The following is a 21,936-nucleotide window of genomic DNA, read 5'->3' on the forward strand; positions in this document are numbered from 1 at the left end:
TATTCTCCACCTCCATCTTGGCAGAGACTCTTTGAAAGAAGAGAACTGAAAGCAAGGAAGGGAATCATTTAAAATTTAGGAGGATAAATGTAACAGTTTCAAGACTCCCACAGACACCAAAGTTAGGGAACTGCACATCTGGTGGCTTGTTCCTATTGAAATGATCTTGTAGGGCAGACTCCTGGGTCTTCCCTTTTTCTAGGAGAGGAAGATGAGGGTGGCCAGCATGACAAAGAAGGCATGTGAGGCCCCCTCAAGAAGAGTGAGGCAAGCAAGACAGTCCCACCACCTGCCCTGTGGGATCTACGCCACCACTCAATTGGAAGCATCACCATCCCCAAATCCTCAAGATTAAGGAATGAGAAAACATAAGGGGAGATTGCAATTATGGACCAAAATAGACTTACTATTATTCTAGTAATGGAAGAACTTGTAACACTGATATAAAGACAATGGTCACTGGAGGTTCTGAAGAGATGGAGAGGGAAGAATGGGTATAACATGGAGCATTTTGGGGACCCTGGAATTGTTTTGCAGAAGAATTCATGTCATTCACAATGACAAATACAGGCCATTATACATTTTACCAAAACCTGTAAAATTGAGCAGTGCAAAGTATAAACCACAATGTAAACTATAGATCATCGTTAGGAGCAATGCTTCAATATTTGATCATCAATTGTATCAAATGTACCACACTAATGAGAGATGTTATTAATAGGGGAAAAAGTGAGGGGGTAGGGAGTGGGGTATATGGGAATCCCCTATTTTTTTTATATAACTTTTATGCAATCTAAAACTTCTTTAAAAATAAAGAAAAAATTAAAAAATAAAAAATATAGTAAAGAAGAGTAGATGTTGAAATGAAAGGGTTTATGTATTTGCTTTACAATTCCATAACCACAGAATGACAATGATTTAAATTACCATGGGAAGTTATTCCTGCTGTGTTTTTAATCTGTTTCTATTTCCATCACAAAGAAATTGTCAGCTATATAAAAATGTCTCTAGAATAAAGAAATAAGATATTTCAAGTTTTATATCTCTCCTTCTCAGGCAAGATCAGAATAATGTACATTATTTTCTTAAACACATTTGTGATTACTACTATAAATTATCCATGAGTAAACAACCATTTTAAACACACTTTGTTTTAATACAGTTCCATATCACTTAAATCAAGATAAACATTCTACATTAAGAGGAACATATGTGAACCAATTAAAGCCAGGACTCTAAACAATTTAGAGAACCATTTTCACCACTGTGGCCCAGAGGCAATTAGTAAAAGATCTGGCAAGGTTTCCTATGCCCCTCTCTTTTTCCCAGCTCTGTGCTGAATCTCTCTCAGCAATACACTCAGGGTAAATGGGCTCTAACTCACGATAATGCCCCCCTTGCTGGAATCTACCCCCTACACCTTACAAAGGTGAACCTCATACCATGTTTGAATGATGTGACCATGCCACCATCCTCCTCACCATCTTGAAGCTGTATGGCCAGAGGTGGACATTTGGCCTGAACTGGCCAATGATATTCTAATCCCAGAACATCCAAAACTGGGGCTGGAGACAACCAGCTGGTTTGTGTAGGTGACTAAAGCTGTAAAATGTAAGCTCAGGAGCTGGGGGTATGTTACGCACTACGTGAAGAAGTAGAAAAAGTAAAGAATGAAGCAGAGGAATAGTAACACAGCAAAAGGAGTTGGAAAGAGGATCCTTGAGGGCTTCAACTGGCCCAGATACACTCTGACCTTTGTCCTAAAATTCTTTGTAATTTCAGCTAACTCAGGTTGGTTTCTGCTACTTAACAATCAAAAAGCCTTAAAGAAAAAGCAGTAAAAGAAAACAAAGGAGAAAAAACACAAACCAGAAATGCCAACCTTAACATAGGCAGAGGCATTTAATTTAAATTGCATACAGACACATAGATATTATTAAGCAAATGCCAGTCTACTTATACAATACTTAATTACATAATACATCTAGATAATGATTAGTGAAAAATGCTATTGGAAATAATTAAGGTTAACAGTGGAAAAACCGATGTCAATATGAGACAAGTTTCTAATTAGGTTAAACAACATGATCATTCAATATTTATAATGCTAAGTACTCTCATTACAATGATGACTATCCCCCTCCCTACTTTCATAGAGATCCCTGCTTGAAAGGAAAGAAAGGCACAAAAACAAGTGCAATAAAACACCTATGCAATAAGATGTATTAGTAGCACAGAGCACCTGGGAAGAGGCATAGGGAAAGCTTCATGCAGGAGCTACTGCTTGAAGTGCTTGTGCTTAAGCAGCATGCAGGGATACAGCATGTACAAAGGCAAAGAAGACTATAAGGAGTTTGGTACTACTTTCAAGAGGAGAGGAAGTAGTGAGAAACAAGGATGAAAGGTAGGCAGAAGCCAGATTGTAAGAGCCCAGTACTCCAGAATAATAAGCGTGGCTTTTTAACCTAAGAGGAATGAGGAGGCTGATAAGGACTCACATGATTCGCTATATAGAAAAATCACTAGGGCAGCAAAGTGCAGGATGCATTAGAGGAGATATCCAGATTAGAGTGAAGAAGATCAAATGAGAGAACTATCATATTCACAGGGAGAGAAACTATAAAAGCCTAAACTGAAGGTACGAATGAGGAGGATCACAGAACAATTTTGGACAGCTGTTTTCAAGGCTGGGTAAGAATCAGAATCATCTGATTTTATAAAATTTTATACAGATGCCTAAGTTTCAAGATATTCTGATTCAGTAAATATTGGATAAGGCTTCAGTTTTGCATTTTTAAAAAGCTCCTTCAGTAAGGTTACACACAGTCACAGTTGAAAAGCCTGATTTTAAAGGCAAAAAATCTCCATAAAGCACCTGGACACTTATTTGGATATATGGTGCAAGGGACCTTGGCTTCTGGTCTAGGGCAGGGGAATAGCACTATTGGGATGGCGCTATTAGAAAAAAGAAACAAAAATTATAGTGACATCTAGGGGAAGATACATTGGAGGTACTGGATACACAAGTCTGGAGCTGAAGAGAAGTTATAGACTTCGGTGTTTTCACCATACAGGTGGTGGTTAAAATGGTGAGAATACCAGCTGGGCCCTGAGCCTCAGCGGAGTGGCGACTCCTACTCTCTGGTTTGTTGGTCTTACCAGGCTAGCTAACAGGGAGGTGAAGATGGTCAACCACCACACCAGGGAACTGAGAGTGCCTACAACTGTAAGCAGAGGAATTGCATCCATCATCCATGTGGAATCTAAACCCCTCCTTGATCTAGAGGTCGAGAGGACATCATCATCCCAGGGCCCACAGAATGGAGGAATAAAATATGACTACAGTGGACTTACTGATATTCTACTATAAAACTATTGTGAAGAAATTTTAGCACCGAGGTGGAGAAAGTGGCCACAGTAGTTGCTGAGGATAGGGAGAGAAAGGAAGAGATGTGATGTGGGGTTATTTTTGGGATTTTGAGTTGTCCTAAATGATATTGCAGGGTCAGATGCTAGACTTTATATACCCTGCCATAACCCACTGAATGCACTGGGGGGAGAGTGTGAACTACAGGGTAAACTATTATCTATGTAGTGTAGCAGTGCCCCAAAACGTGTTCACTGAGTGCAGAGTGTGCCACGACAACAGATGAGGTTGTTGGTGTGGGAGGAGTGGGGTGGGGGGTGGGGGGTATAGGGGAACCTCTTATATTTTTTAATGTAATTTTTTATGTGTAATGTACATATCTTCAAAAAAATACAATTTACAAAAATGATGAGGTGGGGGTGGGGAGTGGGTTATATGGGAACCTCTTATGTTTTTTGTTTTTTATGTTTTTCAATGTAACGTTTCTTATGATCTATTAACTTTAATGAAATTTTAAAAATTTTAAAAATAAAAAAAAATAAATGATGAGAATAAATGAGATTACTCAAGGGTGTAGAATAAGAAAGTAAACATGGCAAGTACAGACCCTAAGAGATATCACCATTTAAGGAAAGAAACCCTTTTAAGTCTGGGGACAGAAGGACCAGGGGAAAGTCATTATCACCAGAGACGAGAAAATTTTAACTGTGTTTAGTGTCCTGGAGGTCAGCTATGAGTATGAAAATACACCACCACAGTTTTAGGAACTATGGGTTCCAAAATCAGAGGGTCATTGGTGATCTCACCCACCTTAAAAAGGAACGAACAAAGCACAAACAAGCAAACCCACTCCAACCCTAAACCTCTCTGTGAGCTTCCACTAGACTTCCCTTTTCCTTTCAACCGAGAATCTTGAAAAATTGTTTACACTATCCAACTTCCAACACTTGCTGACTCTTCATCCTGCTATTTTTTGATCACTGCCTCCAAATCATGTACTCCAATAACTACCATAAAGTCTCCCAAGGCTGCATATCAAGGAGCACAAGTGTGGTAGATTCAAGAGAACTGCAAATTACTCCAACCTTCTCCCCCTGAACCTGGGCTGGCTCCCAACAAGATACAAAGGAAGTGATGTTCTAGGACTTCCAAAGCTAGGTGTGAAAAAGCCTTGCAACTTCTACCTGGGTCTCCTGGGAGCTCTGAGCTGCCATGCAAGAAACCTAAATACCCTGAGATGCCATGCAGGAGAGGCCATGTGTAGGCACACCAGTTGGCAGTCGCAGAGAAGCCCAGCCTTCCAACCACCCCCACCAAGTGCCACACATGTTCCTTAGGCCATCTTGTACCCTCCAGACCAAGCCATCCATCAGCTGACTATCACCAAGTTGTGCCATGTAGGGTAGAAGAACTGTCGGCTGAGCACTGTCCAAATCCCTGACCCACAGAATTATGAGATAAACAAAATGGTGGTTGTTTTAAGTCACTAAGTTTTGGAGCAGTTGGTTATGCAGTCATCAGTACCCCAAGACACACACCCCAAGCCCCAAGGCTTCTTCTTGCCACTGCAGTCTTTCCTTGCCTCAGTGCCTTTCCATTTCTCCCCTGATCTAATTCAAGTCATATACAATTGTCACCTCTTGAAAGCTATTTCTGAATCTTCCCCTCCCCTTTCCACCTCCCACCCTGCTCCCTCTTCCTACCCTACACAGTGAATTCAAGAAAGCAAGGCTTTTGTTTTTATTTCCAACACTGGGCACAGTACACCTAGGGGCACAGACTAGGCACTGAAAATCTCCAGGTTGGCTAAATGACCGAAAGACCATCTTTTGTACAGTGGAATAGAACCTGAACACAATGATGGAGTTCTGCCTCTAAAGGCGAACAGTAATTATTCCACAAAAGGAGTCAGAATGTTCCCTGGCTTGGCCAGCTTCACACCCAGTAAATTTGTAGAAATTAAATTTCCAAGTACTGCTAACATACTTGTTTCAACTGCTAAATGGAATGTTCTCATTCAAACTCACAAGTTGTTTTTCAGGCTTTACATTTTTTATTTTTTATTCTGGAGAATTAACAGGCACTTCTTTAGTAAATGTATGATGGAAATTTAACTCTTCATAGATGCAGAACCAATAGGTTGCCTTTATAGTAAAGGTATTCGGAAGCTGCAAAGGACAATGAAAAACCTGTGTAAGAAATTTCACAAAGTTTTAATAAAGAGATTTTCCTGATTTAAAATGTAAAATTCACAGATTAATGTTATCTTAATAAATTGTACTGAATACCTACCATGTTCCAAAAAAACACCTGTAAGGGAGACATTATTACTCCCATTTGACAGATAAAAAAGCTTAGTATGGTCGAAACACACCCAACTCACACAACCAGGAAAGGGCAGGATCTTATCCAAACTCAGTTTGTCTGGCTCCAAATTTCATATTCTTTCTGGTAAACAACACTGACAATTTTTTAATTCAAGGCATTTCTTAGCACGTAACACAATAATGGTCTTGAGAAGAAGCCTGCCTCCTAAAAATGTATTGGCCAAAAGGAATTCAGCCACATTTTGGACCCATCACATTTGATCTCAATGAGTCTGAACTCTCATGACAACAACCACATGGAGTGGACAAGAGAAGGTGGTGCCACAGAAATGGTGACGCCATGAGTATCGAATGATCCTGCCCCAGAGACAGCCTGGTTTCTCATTAGAGATAGCAAGCTCCTCTCTCCCTGGAAAGGAACACCCTGCCACTAGAGCAGACACTGCAGATAAACAGTAAAGTGACACTAGGGACAAGAGACTCAAGACAGGGCACAGAGCCTGCAATGTGGCCTGTCTAGAGGCAGCTCACACTAACTGACCATGTGCAGCTGTGTGCAAGAAAATGTACACAAATCAATAAGGACCTGATATTCGCTTTACAAAATACAGTCCAAAAGCCCCTTATTATTTAATTTATCATATATGCCTGGACTTCCTCCCTTGCCCAAATGAACTTACTGAGCCCAGGGACACAATGATGTTTGTTTCTCTGTGCCTAAGAAATGCTATATATCACAGGACCTCAAAAATAGTAGGCTTTGGGGAGTGAGTATAGCTCACTGGTTGAGCACCTGCCTCCCATGTATGAGGTCCCAGGCTCAATCCCCGGTACCTCCTAAGAAAAAAGTAGGCTTTGATTTTTAGCCAGAGAACTCATTATGTTGGCACCATAACATCCAACATATCTATCCCTTTTGGAGATGACCTGCTGCAGCTTTTCAAACAATTCATTCGGAGAATTTTTCTTGGCTTAGCCTTAAAATGAAGATTCTCAACTCCTCTTTTTTGGTTGGAAACGGTTTTCCCTCAAGTAGCTATTTCAAACCTATCAAATATGAAAAAAAAATTCATGTATGTATCAAGTGCATGAGTTGTGTCAGCTCCCAGGGTCAAGAGTCAAAGGGCTAAGGATGCAAAAAGACACCCTGTCTCTTGAAGGACTTGGTCAGGTAGAGAAGATAGAAGGTAACAAATATTCATAAAAACAACTCTGATAAATGCTAATGAAAATGAGTTGGAAACAATGGCATAAAAGAAATTACAACAACGAGTTTTGAATTAGGATACTGCTCTGGTATATTTGCTCGCCTATATACTGGTATGTCCTCCATGTGTGATTCAAGTTACAGAACCTTAAGAAAACATGGGACCTTTGTGTATGTGGGAGAGGGGGGTGCTGGAGTTCTCTGAATGGGGTTTATATAATTTTTGTAACTGTCCCATAAGTTTTAAAGTATTTCCAAAAAATAAGAGCGGCAGGGGGTGGGAGGGCACAGATGACAACTCTAAAGAGTCTTCTATACCAGGTCTGCGGGAGACCATAATTCAATCTTCTGTTCATCTTACACCAATTGGATTGGATGCTCTTTAAGAAGTTTCCAACTTCTTTACATACCCACTTCACCTCTATGTGGTACCTTAAAACAGAGGAGTGTTTAATAAAACAGTTACAAATTATTGTGAAAATACTGATAATGGTTTGGAGATCAGGAGATAGGAATTGTACCTTCTAGCTTCTTTTTCTAGCTGGTGCTTTGAACTTACCTAAATCCTAAAATGGGCTTCATTTTCCTCAGCTACAAAGAGAGCAACAAAAAGTAATAGATTCGATTTTAGAAACAGATGTCCAAATCTTTTTCAAATACTCCCATTCTATATGGAGACAGAAGACATTTCTTCAATTAAAATATTAGCATCCTGGCTAAGAAGGTCAAAGGCATCAGAAAGCTCAGACTACTTCTTGAACATCCACTGGACGCCAAGAACTATAACAGATTCTTTCACATTTAATCTTTTACATTAACCCTGGAGGTGGCTGGTATTATCTCTAGTCTAGAGGTGAGCAATAAAGGGCAGATATGCTGCATGACTTGCCCAAACACACACAGCAATTAGGTAACAGAGCCCAAATGTGGCTCCAGAGCCTCTATTTTTCTACCATGTACAGGCTTTATTTGTTGGGGAAAAGAGAAGTGCTCAGGATATACATTGGTATTAAAGTAGCCATTCTCCCTTTTAAAAGACAACCATGGTAGCTCTCAAAAACAAAAAACACAACAGCAAAAAAAAAAAACCTATAGAGTTAAAAATTTTTAAAAATCCAGGTGCTAAGAAAGAGAAACAGAGGAGTAAACTATGCTGCTAGTAGCAGGGAGGGCTGCAGCTCTGCCCCCCACTCTGCCCCACCATCCTTGTACCTGGATTCAACAAGACAAAAGCACTTTCTGATTCTACCTTCTTTCAGGGCACCCCCCAAAAACAAACCTCTTATTTTCATCAACGGAAGAGCAGACTGAGTTGATGACTTTCTATGAATCAAGATACAATCAAAAAGAAGAAAATGCAAATTCTGCTTGCACTTGTGACCTTCATAATCTTGTTTATTTTTTATTTTAATTTAATTTTTTAAAATTTACTAAGTCTGTTGAGAGCCTACTATGCACCAGGTTCTGTGCTAAGTGCTTTCCATACTGCCTAACCTACAAAGCATGTATTATCATCTTCCTGATTTCATAGTTAAGAAATACAAGGAGAGTGAAGTTAAAGGATATGTCTAAGTTCAGATAGTCAAGAACTGGAAACATTAGTGCTGGAACCCAGGCAGTTTGACGCTAGAGCTATGTAGCCTGCCCTAACACTGTTCATACCAAGAGTTTCCCAACTCATACAGTCCCAAATACATCACAGCTAAACTACATAAGGCACAGAGAAAACTTCCAAAGAAGCCCAAGGAGGTTAAAAAAAAACAAAAACAGTCACAGACACAAAAACCCCAGCACACTGACAGCTGACTTTAAGCAACAACAAAGCCAGAAGCTAATGGAGCTTTATTCCCAGCAGTAAGTATCTTTCAAATGTGAAGGTAAACTAAAACTATTTCTTATACCAGAGATTCATAACAAGGGATCTGTAATTTTGAACTGAAACTCAAAAAAACCTGTTAGTGCAGGTGTGATATATTTATTAAATAATACACAGTATAGTATGGACTTAGTAAGGGGTCCATGATTTTCACCTGATTGGCAAAGGGGTCTGTGGAACAAAAAAGGTTAAGAATCCTGGTCTTAGACAAACACTAAAAGATTTCAACTTCATTAGCAACATACTCACACTAAAGGAAGTTCAGAAAAGACATTTTGGAAAGAAAGAATAATCTTGATGGGAGAGTCTAAAGTTGTAAAAATTAAGAAAAATAAAAGTGGTAAGCATGAAGGAAACTCCAACTGAATATTGATGATACAAAACAATAATAGCATTGCAGGTTGTGGAATTTTTTTTGAAATATAATATTAAAACAAAAGACAACAAAAGCATATAAATTCGGTAAAAGTAAATATAATTAAAGTGTTCTAAGAGCCTTCTGTCCAGGACTTGGGAGAATAAAGATGCTGATTATCATTAGTTTTTGATAAACTAAGGAAATGTGTTTTAATATCTAAGGTAACTATTAAAACAAAGTAAATTAGTGCAGGGGGAAAGAGGAGTGACAAAATGCAATCAATCCAAAAGAAAAGGAAAAAAGGAGAATCAAACAGAACAGGGCGAACAAAGAAAAAATGCAAATAAGATCATACATTCAAACACACACATTACCAATAATTATATTAAATGTAAATGGTCTAAACAAAAGATTCTTGGACTTTTAAAAATCTAATTTTATGCTGCTTATAAGAAATGCATCTTAATAAAACAGTTAAAAGAATGAAAAAAACATACCATATAAATAAAGAATAACATCATCAGACCTTCCCCCTCAAAAAAAAAGGGCTATTGGAGATAGAACAATTTCAAAAAATGAAAAGTTCAACTCACCAAAATACACAGTGAGTCTAAATTAGTATTTACCTAGTAACATGGCTCAGAATACATAAAGCAAATACTGACATTACTACAAGAGTACACAAACAAATCCACACTTACCGTAGGATACTTTAACATACATTTCTCCATAATTAATAAGAACATCAAACAAAAAACATCATAAGGATATATATGGAAGAGGTCACGTTTCTAAATGATTAAGAAACTTGACCTAATTAACACACACAGAACACCCAAATCAACAGCTGCAGATTACAAATTCTTTTCAAGTACACATACCATTTACAAAAACTGATCATATACTGGAACTCAAAGCAAATCTCAAAAAATAGCCAAGATCTGAAGTCACAATGCAGTTATGCTAGAAATCAGTAATGGAAATATTCCTCTGTTTGGAAATTGAAAAGTATCTTGCTGCCCTAACCTAGAAAGGAAAAAAAATACTTCACATTTATATTTAAATGTCTTCCAAATTTTGTGTTTACTTTGGGATGCCTCAAATATTTTTTATTTCAACTTACATCTTCAATTCCTATCTAAATGCAAACTGAAATACAATGAGAAATAGTATATTAGGTTAAGGTTTATGTGAAGAAAATAAAAATACTATTAGTTCTAACACTAGCATGGATATACACTTAAAATGAACCAATATAACAAAATAGTTTCTGATGGCTTTTCAAAACAAAAGGCCCTCACCTGCAAAGTCTGAAATTGGGCCATTCCTTTGGAAATGGGTTGGTTCTGGAAATAGCATAAAATACAAACGTTATTCCTAGCAAGGTACCCTTTGACATGGCTAAGGAGAGGCTTCTATGGGTCTCATTACATGCTTTTGTACATTGAGGTTGCTTTTTTCTAATCGATGTTTTTTTAGCTTCCCCATACCAAAATATCTCCCCAGGTTAAGCATTACAAAGTTCTTTACATCAGGAACACAGTACTAAACCCATTATCAGTGGTTTTTAACCTGTTCTTTCTGAGTTTACAATCCACACACTCTCAATTAGCTCCCCAGCAGCAAAAGGTGTGGTGGGAAGGTAAGCAGAAGGCTGTAGCCTGGCTCTACTTTTAACCCCATATGCAACTTTGCAAAAGACCCTTCACTACTCAAAATCTCAGTTTCCTACCCATAAAGAAAGAAGGCACAGCATTCTACAGTTTGGTATGGTACTGGGACAGGAGGGCACAGCTAACTAGCTCAGAAGCAGCCCAGACTCCTGACCCAGCTTCATTAGCACCACACCTGCAGTGACCCATGCCAATCACTCTGTTCTTTCCTGCATTTATTCAATTCTTGTTGACTCTTGGTCACACTTCCCCACTTGCTTCTTCCCTCAATCAGGCCACACAAAAGGAAAGAACATGGAAAGCAAAGCCAGTCTACCTGAAAAACAAAGGAACTGAACATGAAAAGAATAATTAATATTTATTATCTAATATTTAGCTGTTTATCCCTTTGAAGTCTTTCCTTTCTCATTTTAAATAGGTGCTGTCATTGAATTATATATATTTTTTAATGTATTCAATCTTTGAATTTTGGGCACTGCTGCAGGGCCAACCACAGAGCATTTTTTCAATAAACATTTGAAGTTAAGCAAAATGCCAGGACTAGGGAAGACTATTTATGTTACTCTTAAGACATTTAAGCCTCCTTCCATTCTGCCATTGGCTTCTGCAGCTTCTGCAGTCCAAAATATCTCCAATTAAGTATGGTAGTGCTTTATGTCAAAGCATGTATTTTTTGCCCTGTGGGTGAAAGTTAGTAAGTTTAGAGTCCTAAAAGAAGAGAAAACAACAAATGAGAGAAAAAAAAAACAAATTGCAGCAAGAAAGGATTTGATAAGGTAAAATATTTGATACAGTTCAAGAACAATCATGTAAAGATTTACCATTATATTTCATGCCATCTTATACTCTACATTTCTTTGCATATTTCACCAATTAATAATTTTGAAAAGCAGATTAAGTCACACATATTCCTTTTCATCACTAACATTTCCCTATTTTAGCTTCTCAGGACCTATATTAGGAGAGTCAGTTGCATAAATATGGAGTGCAGTTATTAAACTGTATGTGGTAAATTGAATTATTGGCCCAATTCTTCATCCCTCACTGACTAAATGCCCTTTGCCATTTAGCGTTAAGAGTTCCAGGTTAAATTCCTTGCTCTGGACCTTGGGTTAGGCCAAGTGACTTGCTTGGAATGTTAACAAATGTGGTGCAAGCAGGAGCTCAAAACGTGCTTGGCCGTTAAATTATCCTCTGGCGCCTTTTCCATGGCCATAAGAAGAAGATGTCATAGCTAGGCTACTATTCCAAGAAGGATGAGAGACACCTGGAGGAAACCTGAAACCATAAATGCAGTGTAAAGCAAAGCCACTCTGCCACAGCCTAAAGCAAAGTTACCCAAGGCGACCTACAGATTCATGAGAATAAATAATTGTTTTAAACCAGAGTTTTGCAATGATTTGTTACACAGCATCATATGGCAAAAATTCACTAACATTGGGCATTTCAAAGGCAAATTAACTTCAGCAGCTCCCTCTGTACCTGAAGACTATGAGCTAAATACATATAAAATTTCAACTACATATCCATGGAAAGTTGTATACATAAAGAATACTCTAATTCAGAGTGGGGAAAGTCTAAAATTAGAGATCATTTCAAACCCATCCCATTTTAAATGCGCTATAAGAAAATGGAATTTTAAAAATGCATACTCATTAAACAAAGGGGGGATAGTAACAGCAAATTGTATGCCATTTATTTTTCTTTCCAGTACATCAAGTCCATTAATATCTGCGGTCCCTCAAATAATAAAAAGGCCTTACTCTCTAATAATTAAGTTTAGACATAAAGGAATTAGAACAAAACTGCTAAGTACTTGGTGAGGCCTTGATTCTTTTAAATATGTTCATAAACACCTTCTGCTGTAGTAGGAGGCCTCTGAAAAATGAGTATATTAAACTCTGCCTAAAAAGGCAGCACTGTAAACTAGCACTGAGTCCATCATCCAATGTAGATTAAGCTCTGAGCATTTCAAACAAAGATCATGGTGGTATAGAGAAATTTAATTACTGGTCCCGTTTGAGAGTAACTTTTAAATAAAGAAATTGAAGCTAGCATTGGAATCTTTTATTTTAACTTATAAGTACTCCTAATTATTAAAACAATTATTTTCAAATTCTTTTCCTTTTTTAAAAAACTTCATGGCATGTCTCTGACTACTCTTTAAAGTATTTACAGTAATGTATGCTTACGTAACCTTTGAGTATGCAGTGAGAATTTTTAGAAATTCCCCAGAACTACAGACATGCCAGAGCAAGCAAATCCAACTTTGAACATTACTGGTCAATGTCCTGACAAATTACTTTCTAAAGAGATACTCGGTTGATATTGTATGCAATAATAAATTCTCAAGATAATTTGTTACAAAGATATATTAGATTTAATTACCCACAGCAGATGGGGGGATGATATTATACCAAATTTAAATACTCCTTAATGAACTTTAGGACGCATAAAGCCACTTAGTGGCTTTACATCATGCATCATGATGCTGTGTGGATTCATTTCCTTTCACAAGACTTTTCTGAAAATGATTTTTATGTTTCCAGAACACCAACATATAATCTAAGAGCTGACTATGAGATTAGAAAATATTAGGAAAAAAAATTTATACAAAATCAAGTATATTTCAATATACAGAAGCACTCTCTAAAAGATATATTTTATAACACAGCGAAGTACTAGGTGATTCAGGTCAATTACACAAAAGTGCTTCTGAGTCTCTCCAAAGTAAATGATTCTTGTAAGAAACTTAGTGCTACAGAAGCATTCTGCCTAGAAGCTAATTTTGGTTTGGAGCATTAACCCACTACCTGAAATAGAAAAAGAACAATTAGTTTTCATATTCACCATGAAATACATTAACTTGCCAATTATCACAAACAATACATTATTTTTACAAAGATACTGGAAATCAGTCGACAGCCATGTACATAATTTTAATACAAGGAACATGTTATAAAGATTTCAAGAATCAGAGCACATAAGCTATGTTTTTCCCCAATAGCTCCCAATTTACAAATTCTTGAAATATAAGAGGCTTCATAGGGAATTTCTTGCAGAGTTTAATAGCCCAAAAATGACCTAAGAAATGAACAGATTTGGTGTACAGATTTGTACTGCCTAATATAATATAGTAGGCACTAGTCATACATAGCTATTGAGTTTTAAATTGTAATTAATTAAGTTAAATCAAAAATTCAGTTCCTAACACTAGTCACATTTCAAGTGCTCAACAGCCTCAAGTGACTAATGGCTACCAAGCTGGACAGCAGAGATACAGACATTTCCATCATCACAGAAAGTTCTATCAGCCAGTTCTAGATTCTGTTCAAACATGAAGTCAAATGAAAAGACTTCTTCAGGGCCACAAAGCCAATCAGTAGTCATACTAGGACTATGAATCCCAGCTCATTTCTGTCCTCAAGAATGGGTAGTTATAAATACAACATTTCCTATCATTTATTTCCTTGTTCCTTAGTGTGTTAATGACAGACTACAGTGAAAGAAGAGTTAGAAATGAAAAATTATGAGGTTAAATCCAGAACACAGACCATAAACAGACTTGAGTAGAACCCAAATGTTCCTGGGAGGAACAGAAATTACAAGAAAGCTGTTTCCACCAGAAACCTCAGGTAATGAGGCAATCTGGAGAGCCCAGTCTCTAGTCTCTAGTTTTCCTACCATGGGAGAAACTAATTGTCCCCCAATACTTATTCTCCCTTCTTCCTTTTAGTAAAAAAAAAAAAAAAAAAAATCATAATCATTAACATATTTATAACGCTTCCTTCGTGTGAGGCACTGTCCTAAATGCTTTATTAACATAGTATAATCCTCACCTAACCAATGAAGGAGGTACTTCTATCAACTCCATTTTAAAGAAAGGAAAACTGGCAGAGGAAGGTTGAGCCCAAAGTCTCACAGTCATTAAGTGGCAAAGCAGGGAATCTAACCAGTCTGTCTCAGAAAAACCCCTTCTTTGGAGTTAGGTGTAGTCATGTGACTATTCTATAACGGGATGTGAGGATAAATGATTTATACAACTAGTGGCTCCTTCCCTTAAGGGTGAAACCACCTCTCCTGGCCCTTCTCTTCCCGGAGGCTGGGAAACAGACTGGAGACAGGGTATTTCCCTCACATGAGTGAGACCATGTTCCTGGAAATAACAATGTGAAAAGAATCTGGGTCCATGAGCGATCTGTGGACTGGAGGAGCCTGGGACTGCTCATGTTGGTGCTAGTTCATGAGAGAGGAACATCTATCAAATTCCAGCCATAATATTTAGGTGTCTTTTTTGGGTATCTATGTTAATAACTTAAATCATTTTGTTTTGGTCCAAAACCTTCTTTGCCACCTTAAATAAACACTACTAATAACTTGCTTCTGAATAACTTGGTTCTCAGCTTTGGTCCATACCGTAGCTAAAACTTACTAAGTGCTTACTGTGCATTGCTCTGAATGCTTTAGTATTAACTGATTTAATCCTTTAAAAAAAACCTATTTGGGAAGCCCTATGAACATCCTCATCTAAGAGATAAGAAACTGAGGCACCAGTCAAGTAACTTGTCCAACATCCCAGAGCTAACTAACACAAAGACTTAGCTGAAATGGAGCCCCAAATAATCTGACTTTAAGTTCTAGCTGAATAGATATATTACAGTGGATAAGTTATTACCAAGTTCATGCAACATGTTTAACAAGTTCAATCCCTTGAAGAACGTACATACATAGTAACTGTTGCTCTAAAACAGTCTGCATAAAGTACTAAGTGAGCACTTAAAATGAAGCACTGGGGCCAATAAGGATGACCAGTTGGTGTGGGGGAAAAATAAACAAGGGTGAAAAGATATCTCACAGAGGAGGTAACTGTAGAGCAATGAACCGGATGAGACGTAAAATTTCAGTAGGTAGAGAGTGGCGAAAACAGAAAGACCTATATACACAAAGACCATGTGATGTTAAACCCCTATGACTGCTCCCAGAGTTACCAAAAATGCTTCAGAAAGGTTACACTCTACTGTGTGGGGTGTGGGAAAGTGCTGTATTTGTGTGTGTTTTCTGTGACGACATTGCCAGAAAACAGGTCAGAAGCACCCAGTTTACTGTCAATTGCTTTTTCACTTTTTCCCAGTGCCAGCCCCCAAATTACCAAAGTTGCTTGAACCCCTCATTTCCTTAAGATCCGAAAATCCAAAAGGCAAAACCAGTTAATCTCCTTAGACTCCAGTCTTCTTATCAGTAAATTTACACCAGATTTCTCAGGCTCTAGGGTGAAAGGGAAACTTGGACATCATCTGGTCCTGTCTCTCCAGTGCTGAGAAGCCACCCTCAGATCTCTGAGCCAGAGGGTTGGCTAGTAGTCTACTACTGGAATACAGACACAGGGGAGGCCAACTCACGGTGGGACCACCGCCCTGTTAAAAGCCTTTCTTATGTTAAATTCAATCTGGCTTCTCTGCCATGTTTACTGAGTGTTAGGTCAAATCTTCAAAACCAACCCAAACAAATTTTTCCCCTTTTCTACCCGACAGCCCATCAAATATTTAGGATCTTAGAAATAAAAGGCTATAAGATACTTTCTCAGTACTATAAACATATGTGGACTGTGGCAGTTCGAAATTATTTTATGAATCCCAAAAAGAGAGAGATTATATTTGTTAACTAATCTATTCCTCTGGAGTGATACCCTTTGATTACCATTAAATTCTGTTGAGGGGCCTTTGATTAGATTGCTTGATAAGATCACTTTAGGGCTTTGGATTAGACTATGTCAGTGAAGCATGATTCAGGTTGAGGCCCTGACCCCTTGCTGGGTCTGATATAAATGGACTCACATAGATAGAGACAGAAAAAAAAAAGGACGCTGGCAAATTTTTGATTGTGCAAAATGAAAGAGGATCGCTTATGTATGAAGCTCCACGAGGCTGGACCCATGGAGCAGCTCAAGAACAGTTCACGAAGAGACCAGCCTTGCTATATGCCTAATAGCTTACAGCTGAACTTGGGAAGAGAGAAGAACAGCCAAGACTGACAATAGGAGGCCTAGAAAGAGACAAGCCTATGCGAGCCTACAGCTGAGATCAGGGGAAAAGAGCAGAGTAGCTGAGCCTGAGGGACGAAGTTCAGAGGAGAAGGAGAGACCAGGCAAAGATGCCCACCATCTTGCTTCAACAAATGGCAGCTGACTTTAGTAAAAATGCACCTCATACAGTGTTGAGTTGGTCTTTTCACACCTTTTGAACTGTAAACTTTTACCCCAAATAAATACTCTTTTTAGAAGCCAACACATTTCTGGTACTTTGCATCAGCAGCCCTTTGGCAAACTAAAACACAGACATATTTAAATATTCTTATCTATGTGAAGTACTCAGTCCTAAAATTCATTAATACTTCACTACCCAGTATGGTATCAGATCAAGACTAACCTGAAAATTTTACTTATCTTAGAGTAACTATTAAATGTATTTTAAAAATGGTAAAATGTTAAACATAAAGGTAATAGATAATAGGATCAATTATGGAATTATATTGGATCAATCGAAATTCTTGAACTCTGTTCAAATGAATTTCTTTATGCTGGTTCGTATTGGGGAAAATGGTGAGGGGAGGCTATCCAGGCGAGCTGCGGTGGGCCAAGGAAACTGGTAGAACAGACGGGCTTCCTGCTCTCCGCAGGGGCATGGGCGAGTCCCGCCCTCCCTGTCTGGCGAACTGGCCGCCCGCTCTTCGCCGAGGTACGGGCGAGCCACGCCCTCTCAACCGTTCCCACCTAACCGCCAAGCCCGACCTACTGCCTCCCTCTCTTCCCCCTCGCTGGGGCCACGTCATCCAACGACCACTAGCCAATCCCCACCGGCCAACTCCCACATTGCCTAACTCCCACCAGCCCCGACCAACCAACGCCCCACACGCCGTCTCCTGCCTGCCCCGTCCCCTCACCCCACAATATATATTGTCCAGCACTTCCTCAATAAAGTAGACTGCGGGTTACCACCATTCGCCGTCTCCACAGCATTCTTCGCGCCCGCTGTGCGTCCATCTAACCCCTCGCCTCAAGCAGCTTGGGCAAAGCCAGAGGAACCCCCAACTCCAAAATGGTATTCTTTGAGTTGGCCAGTTGGCAGTTAGCACTGATTCTTAACATTAAACACAAGATACATTTGACAGTTATATGGTGCTTTTAGCCAGGGACTTAATCACCATAATATTAATATTTCCTCCTTCAATTATTTTGCTTTTGAGAAGATCAAAGCTCATTACCTCATTTATCCTTACACCTGCCTAGAGAAGAAAGGTAGCAAACATAACTAAATTATCAAAGGCTAAGTTATTAAAGTTTCCTCTTAATGACAATATTTGCAAGATCTACTCCATAGATTTTTAGAAAAGCCAACAATCCTATGCCCAACATAGCTAGAGCTGGCATAGAAAGTTACATAGGAGAAGACATGTTAAATCTCCCACACCCAAAAAAGAAAAAAGTAAGGAAAGATGTGTCCTGTACAAGAGGCAGGACATTAAAACATCCCTTGAAAATAGCAAAAATAAAACACAAACTATTTGCACTGGCCCCTGAAAGACACATGGGCTCTTAGACCAAGAACAAAAACATAAAATAGACAATATTTTAGCTAGAGATCAACACCTCATTCACAAAGATTTGAGAGACTGCTTACATAAACATGGCACAGGTATAAGATGTGAGCAAATCTGGAAATGAACTAGGTGATGTAACTCCTGAAGGTCAGGTAAAAATTAATCTAGCAGAATGATGAGACTCTTCATGACTATGATATATTTAAAAAAAAAAAAAGGGGGGGGGGAAAGGAAAGGTGGACTCCAATCTTTAAGGGGACTGGAATTACGAAACCACATGGAGAAACACTGTGAAATACTTGGTGGCAAGATATGTTCTTACATTTCTTCCCCCACAGCATTTTCTTCAAGGACTCCCCTATTCCTTCGGGCAGGTGTTCTTCTCTTATAAAGCATAATCCCACTTGTGCTTACACTTGGCAAGTTGTGGAATTAAAAAAGGACAAAGAATGAACTACAGCATACAGAATATAAAACTAGAATACATAAAGCAGAACTTTACATAAAAAGAGAGTTAAGCGAGAAAAAGTACCTTATATGCCAAGTCCTACTTTTTAATAATCATGGGTATGTGGTTTAAAGCTTATCTAGTAAATTCACACGTTTTGTTACAACTCTTGTTTAAATGTTTAATTTACCTTCACAGAAGAATCCATATATGCTAAGGCTGGAATAAGGGTTTAAACCCTAGTATAAAGGACTTGGGTAAAATAAAAGGCTCAGCCATTTTCTGAGCATGAGGGCTTTTGATGACTGCAACAGATGACAGAAGGGGTGGTATCTTCTTTGAAGCTCTCTGAATCAGTGAATGGGTTTGGGTCTTGGCCTGCATGAAAGTCAGCTGGAGTGACCCATCATGCTTCATCCTGAGATCCATGGACCACTTCTCACAAGCACCTGTTGCTCCACCTGTATTTAGCCTTGACCCTTTTTCCCACTTTACCTGCAAATTTTTATTGAGTGCATGCCTGATGCCAAACATTGTACTAGATGCCAACGTCACAAACATAAAAGAGAAGTACAGGGTCTAGAAGGGCAATAGAGAAACAAGCACACCGTTTCCATCCTCAGGGACAAACTCCAATAGGAAGGTGTGTGCATGTGCTAGAACATAGCAGGAAAGGGAGGCGGGCAAAGAAAAGGTATCTGGCAAGATTTCAGGTAGCCCTGGCACCTCACTTAGAATTGGGAGGGTGAACAGACATGTTCAGAGTAAACAAGAGTAGACAAGAGGAGGAGAGGCTCTCCCAGACACCTACAGCAGGGTCTGCAAAGACCTGGAAGTTCAGGAGCATGAGGGGCATTCGAGCAGCCATCAGACATTTCCCGAGGCTGCAGGCTGCAGAGGCCCTTCTACACTGTGAAAGTTTACACGTTATCCCTATAATCAACAGGGAAAACACACACACACACACACACACACACACGTGTACATACTTTTTTACATAAACTCTAACAAGGTCACGTAAATTGCTTTTCATTAATAGATCACTCCCATAACTCTGTGACAGATGCTTAGAATGAAGAAAAGATTAATAAGAATTAGGAGGCTACAGCCAGTGGTGGGGAGAGAAGAGAAGGTAGCTTGGAAGTGAGGAGAAAAATCAACAAAATGTAGTGACTCATGCTATGTGGCGGGTGAGGGATGGATCTAGACTGACTTCCAGGTTACGGTTTGCATGGCTTGTAATGCCAGTTACCCAGAGACAGAATTGAGAGGAAGGAGGAAGATTCAACAGGATAAAAGAGATAATGACCAAAAGGTATGAAATATTCTGTATTTTCCATCTGACCCTATTACAACACCAAATCTAAACACCTGTCTGTTCCTGGGCTATTTACACACAGAACATTCAATCTTGTACCAGATCTGATTCCAAAACAACTTGTCACACTAATAATGTTGTGGTCAAAACACTGCATGGGTACTAATATAACCATACCCTAGGTTTCCTTTCAACACAAAGCATATACTTCAAATCCTAAACATTTACGGCTTTTACCTCACTTTCTGAAAGCTGTGCCAATGTTGTTTTAGCCCAGTTGGACATCACTGAAGGGGAATTTTTCTAGACTCCAAATCTGACAAATAGTTCACATAAAACCAGCTCATGAAAAGCAAAAGAACAGGATTTAATATTAAACAGAAAGAAGAAAGCAATATCCCCAGAATGCCATTCTAAGCAATCTGGTGCTAGTGCAGGGACAGAACATCAACTAGGAGACAAAGAACAAGCCCACCCCACCAACAGTGACTTCCATTTCCTCTCCTTTCCTCTGGCTGCCGTACACCATAACTGTAAGTGGCAACATTAATGCTTCCTGCCTATAAGACCACATACTCAGTGAAACGGTATAACTTCTTTGGAAAAAAGTTTGGCAATTTCTTAAAAAGTTTGCTAAACAGTCACATGCCATAAGACCCAGTAATTACACTACTACTATCTACCAAAAAAAAATTAAAACATAACATTCAAAGACTTGTGAGTGAATGGACATAAGCATTATTCATAATAGCCCAAAATTGGAAACACTTCAAGTATCCATCCAGCGGTGAGTAGATGAAAAAATGTGGTGTATCTATACAATGGAATATTATTTAGCCATAGAAAGGAATAAAGTCCTTGCTACTACATGGATGAACCTCAAAAACATTATGCTAAATGAAAAAGTAAGACATAAATGACTATATACTGTATCATCTATTTATATGAAATTTCTATAAAAGGCAAAATTATAGGGACAGAAAGCAAACCTGAGATTGCCCAGATTTAGAGGTGTAGTAGGAATTCACTACAATTGCCATGAGGGGACATTTTGGGGTGATGAAAGTATTCTAAAACTGGAGTACAGTGATAATTGTACAACTACATAAATTTACTAACCTACTGACCTGTATATTCAGTACTAAACTATCCATGACCTCAGGTTCCCATGACACTGTACATGCTATTAGTTCTGCCTGAAATGCAGAACTTCTTGCCAACCTGGCAAACTCCTTCCCACCTTTTAGGTGTCAACCTAAAGGCTAACACCTTCTCCTAATATCCCACAGCACCATACCTTCAGTACAGAAGTGACTGTTATATGGTAAATGGGTGTTTGTACATCTCTTTATTGAACCCATTTCCCCAATGGAGATCTAAGGACATATTGATGGGGATCCAAAATATGTCAAGAAGCATAGGCTTATCTCCTTATTCAGAGTACCAGTTTGTACTGCATTTAGAATCAGAACGGGGCAAACTACTATCACTTTAATAGTCTTGCATGGACAAAAAACTAACAGTGGCAGCAGCCCTACTACGCTGATGGTGCATTTGGGCCAAGAGAAGGGCAAATGAAGTCACACCATGCTCTACACAAAGACTGCAACAGTACCAACACAGAACTACTGGTGGGAGGACGGAGTCATCACATGGCAGCAGAGGTATGCTGAACTTAAAAACCTCAGCCCATGAGTCATTACAATATTTGTATCACAAATAGTGCTTTTGTTGTGGCAAAAATCATCTGTCACAATAAATTAATA

The 21,936-nt window shown here is 38.7% G+C and overlaps 1 protein-coding gene across 1 annotated transcript in view; it reads right to left on the reverse strand.

Annotated features, from left to right (window-relative positions):
• PELI2 (pellino E3 ubiquitin protein ligase family member 2) overlaps positions 1-21,936 on the reverse strand; it is a 196,506-nt gene that overhangs the window by 138,521 nt on the left and 36,049 nt on the right. The gene's annotated exons all lie outside the window — the stretch shown is intronic.

Source organism: Dasypus novemcinctus, chromosome 3 (assembly GCF_030445035.2).
Source record: "Dasypus novemcinctus isolate mDasNov1 chromosome 3, mDasNov1.1.hap2, whole genome shotgun sequence".
In the NCBI taxonomy this organism is placed as follows: Eukaryota; Metazoa; Chordata; class Mammalia; order Cingulata; family Dasypodidae; genus Dasypus; species Dasypus novemcinctus.